At 38.6% G+C, this 4,702-nt stretch overlaps 1 non-coding gene across 1 annotated transcript; it reads right to left on the bottom strand.

The window, feature by feature from the left end:
• Positions 1 to 1,290: 1,290 nt before the first annotated feature.
• LOC148574646 (small nucleolar RNA R71) lies at positions 1,291 to 1,398 on the bottom strand. Its single transcript, XR_015906364.1, has one exon. It is a non-coding gene; the product is annotated as a small nucleolar RNA R71 (small nucleolar RNA).
• Positions 1,399 to 4,702: the final 3,304 nt, after the last annotated feature.

Here is a 4,702-nt window from a genome sequence, read left to right on the forward strand (position 1 = left end):
AAAATATTTTTCAAAAATCTTTTTCTTATTTTTATTCCAAATTTTCGAAAATAACATAATCAATTAATGTTTTGATTCAAAAATTTGAAGTTTGTTACTTGCTTGTTAAGAAAGATTCAAACTTTAAGTTCTAGAATCATATCTTGTGATTTCTTGTGAATCAAGTCATTAATTGAGGTTTTAAAAATCAAATCTTTTTCAAAAACTAATTTCTATCATATCTTTTCAAAAATATCTTCTTATCTTATCTTTTTCAAAAATATCTTTTCAAAATATCTTTTCTAACTTCCTAACTTCTTATCCTTTCAAAATTTGTTTCAACTAACTAACTAACTTTTTGTTTGTTTCTTAACTTTTTCAAAACCACCTAACTAATTCTCTCTCTCTAATTTTCGAAAATATCTCCCCCTTTTTCAAAAATTTCTTTTTAATTAACTAATTATTTTTATTTTTATTTTTGATTAAAAAAAAATTTTCGAAAAAAATACTAAACATTTTTCAAAAACCATTTTTCAAAAATCACTAACTCTTTTTCAAAAATATTTTCGAAAATTCCCCCTCTCCCATCTTATTCTATTTATTCATTCATATCCTAACATCTCATTTCATCTCTCTTCCATCCTCACAGTTGTGTTTCTTCCATTATATTACATTCTTTGTCTCCCCCTCTTCTTCCACTCACACAGGGATCCCTATACTGTGGTATAAAGGATCTCCATTATTATTATTATTTTTCTGTGCCTTCTTCTTTGTCATATGAGCAGGAGCAAGGATAAGAGCATTCTTGTGGAAGCAGATCCAGAACCTGAGAGGACTCTGAAGAAAAAATTAAGAGAAGCTAAAATACAACAATCCAGAGATAACCTTTCAGAAATTTTCGAACAGGCAGAGGAGATGGCAGCCGAAAATAATAATAATGTAAGGAAGATGCTTGGTGACTTTACTGCACCTAATTCCAATTTACATGGAAGAAGCATCTCCATTCCTGCCATTGGAGCAAACAACTTTGAGCTGAAACCTCAATTAGTTTCTCTGATGCAGCAGAACTGCAAGTTTCATGGACTTCCATCTGAAGATCCTTTTCAGTTCTTAACTGAATTCTTGTAGATATGTGATACTGTTAAGACTAATGGAGTAGATCCTGAAGTCTACAGGCTCATGCTTTTCCCTTTTGCTGTAAGAGACAGAGCTAGATTATGGTTGGATTCTCAACCCAAAGACAGCCTGAACTCTTGGGATAAGCTGGTCACGGCTTTCTTAGCCAAGTACTTTCCTCCTCAAAAGCTGAGCAAGCTTAGAGCTGATGTTCAAACCTTCAGACAGAAAGAAGGTGAATCTCTCTATGAAGCTTGGGAAAGATACAAACAGTTGACCAAAAAGTGTCCTTCTGACATGCTTTCAGAATGGACCATCCTGGATATATTCTATGATGGTTTATCTGAGCTATCAAAGATGTCACTGGACACTTCTGCAGGTGGATCCATTCACCTAAAGAAAACGCCTGCAGAAGCTCAAGAACTCATTGACATGGTTGCTAATAACCAGTTCATGTACACTTCTGAAAGGAATCCTGTGAATAATGGGACGCCTATGAAGAAGGGAGTTCTTGAAGTTGATACTCTGAATGCCATATTGGCTCAGAATAAAATATTGACTCAGCAAGTCAATATGATTTCTCAGAGTCTGCATGGAATGCAAGCTGCATCCAACAGTACTCAAGAGGCATCTTCTGAAGAAGAAGCCTATGATCCTGAGAACCCTGCAATAGCAGAGGTGAATTACTTAGGTGAACCTTATGGAAACACCTATAACTCAACATGGAGAAATCATCCAAATTTCTCATGGAAGGATCAAAAGCCTCAACAAGGCTTTAATAATGGTGGAAGAAACAGGTTTAGCAATAGCAAACCTTTTCCATCATCAACTCAGCAACAGACAGAGAACTCTGAACAAAATGCTTCTAATTTAGCAAATCTAGTCTCTGATCTATCTAAGGCCACTGTAAATTTCATGAATGAAACAAGATCTTCCATTAGAAATCTGGAAGCACAAGTGGGCCAGCTGAGTAAAAGGATCACTGAAATCCCTCCTAGTACTCTCCCAAGCAATACAGAAGAGAACCCAAAAGGAGAGTGCAAGGCCATTGACATAAGCGCCATGGCCGAACCTCTGAGGAGAGGAGAGGACGTGAATCCCAAGGAGGAAGACCTCCAGGGACGTCCAGTGATCAATAAGGAGCTTCCCTCTGGGGAACCAAAGGACTCTGAGGCTCATCTAGAGACCATAGAGATTCCATTGAACCTCCTTATGCCCTTCATGAGCTCTGATGAGTATTCCTCTTCTGAAGAGAATGAGGATGTTACTGAAGAGCAAACTACCAAGTTTCTTGGTGCAATCATGAAGCTGAATGCCAAATTATTTGGCATTGATGCTTGGGAAGTTGAACCTCCCTTGTTCATCAATGAACTAAGTGATCTGGATCAACTGACATTGCCTCAGAAGAGACAGGATCCTGGAAAGTTCATAATCCCTTGTACCATAGGCACCATGATCTTTAAGGCTTTGTGTGACCTTGGTTCAGGGATAAACCTCATGCCCCTCTCTGTAATAGAGAAACTGGGAATCTATGGGGTGCAAGCTACTAAAATCTCACTAGAGATGGCAGACAGCTCAAGAAAACAGGCTTATGGACAAGTAGAAGATGTATTAGTAAAGGTTGAGGGCCTTTACATACCTACTGATTTCATAGTCCTGGATACTGGAAAGGAAGAGGATGAATCCATCATCCTAGGAAGACCTTTCCTGGCCACTGCAAGAGCTGTGATTGATGTTGACAGAGGTGAAATAGTCCTTCAATGGAATGAGGACTCCCTTGTGTTTAAAACTCAAGGATCTCCCTCTGCAACCATGAAGAGGAAGCATGAAAAGCTTCTCTCAAAGCAGAGTCAACCAGAGCCCCCACAGTCAAACTCTAAGTTTGGTCTTGGGAGGCCACAACCAAACTCTAAGTTTGGTGTTGAACTCCCATATCCAAACTCTAAGTTTGGTGTTGGAGAGTCTCAACAAAGCTCTGCACATCTGTGAGGCTCCATGAGAGCCCACTGTCAAGCTATTGACATTAAAGAAGCGCTTGTTGGGAGGCAACCCAATATTTATCTAATTCTTATTTTTATTGTTTTTCATGTTTTCTTAGGTTCATGATCATGTGGAGTCACAAAATAAATATAAAAATTGAAAACGGAATCAAAAACAGCAGAAGAAAAATCACACCCTGGAGGAGCATCTGTCTGGCGTTCAAACGCCAGAACAGAGCATAGTTCTGGCGCTGAACACCCAGAATGGGAGCATCCTGGCGCTGAACGCCCAGAACAATCATGGTTCTGGCGTTCAACGCCAGAAATGGCAGCAAAGGGGCGTTGAACGCCCAAAATGGGCACCAACCTGGCGCTGAACGCCCAGAGTTGTGTGCAAGGGCATTTTACATGCCTAAATTGGTGCAGGGATGTAAATGCCTTGACACCTCAGGATCTGTAGACCCCATAGGATCATCTCAGGATCTGTGGACCCCACAGGATCCCCACCTACCTCATCATCTCTCTTTCCATTCATGATCATCCCTTCTTTTTTTTTCCATTTACCACTCACATCCATACACCACCTATCTTCAAAATTCAACATCTCTTTCCCACCCAATCCCACCCATATGGCCGAATATACACATCCCTCCTTCTCCTCCATATCTTCTTCTTCTTCTATTCTTTCTTCTTTTGCTCGAGGGCGAGCAATATTCTAAGTTTGGTGTGGTAAAAGCATAGCTTTTTTGTTTTTTTCCATAACCATTGATGGCGCCTAAGGCCAGAGAAGCCTCTAGAAAGAGGAAAGGGAAGACAAAAAGCTTCCATCAAGGGTCTATAGCTCAGTGGTAGAACATTTGACTGCAAATCAAGAGATCCCTGAGATACCTCAGGGAATACATTTTCTTCCACACAATTATTGGAAGCAACTAAGGGTGGAACATCAAGAGCACTCCATCATCCTTCATGAAATCAGAGAAGATCTAAAAGCAATGAAGGAGGAGCAGCAAAGACAAGGAAGAGACATAGAAGAGCTCAAGGACATCACTAAGGTGGATTCATTCCTTGTTCTTCTTTCTTCTGTTTTTCGTTTTCTATGTTATGTGCTTATCTATGTTTGTGTCTTCACTACATGATCATTAGTAGTTAGTAACTTTGTCTTAAAGATATGAATGTCCTATGAATCCATCACCTCTCTTAAATGAAAAATGTTTTAATTCAAAAGAACAAGAAGTACATGAGTTTCGAATTTATCCTTGAACTTAGTTTAATTATATTGATGTGGTGACAATGCTTCTTGTTTTCTGAATGTATGCTTGAACAGTGCATATGTCTTTTGAAGTTGTTGTTTAAGAATGTTAAATATGTTGGCTCTTGAAAGAATGATGACTAGGAGACATGTTATTTGATAATCTGAAAAATCATAAAAATGATTCTTGAAGCAAGAAAAAGCAGCAAAGAACAAAGCTTGCAGAAAAAAAAAAAATAGGCGAAAAAAAAAATTATAGAAAGAAAAAGAAAAAGCAAGCAGAAAAAGCCAAAGCTCTTAAAACCAAGAGGCAAGAGCAAAAAGCCAATAACCCTTAAAACCAAAAGGCAAGGGAAATAAAAAGGATCCCAAGGCTTTG

The sequence above is a fragment of the Arachis ipaensis genome, chromosome B2 (genome assembly GCF_059453495.1).
Source record: "Arachis ipaensis isolate K30076 ecotype BB chromosome B2, ASM5945349v1, whole genome shotgun sequence".
NCBI classification, from domain to species: Eukaryota; Viridiplantae; Streptophyta; class Magnoliopsida; order Fabales; family Fabaceae; genus Arachis; species Arachis ipaensis.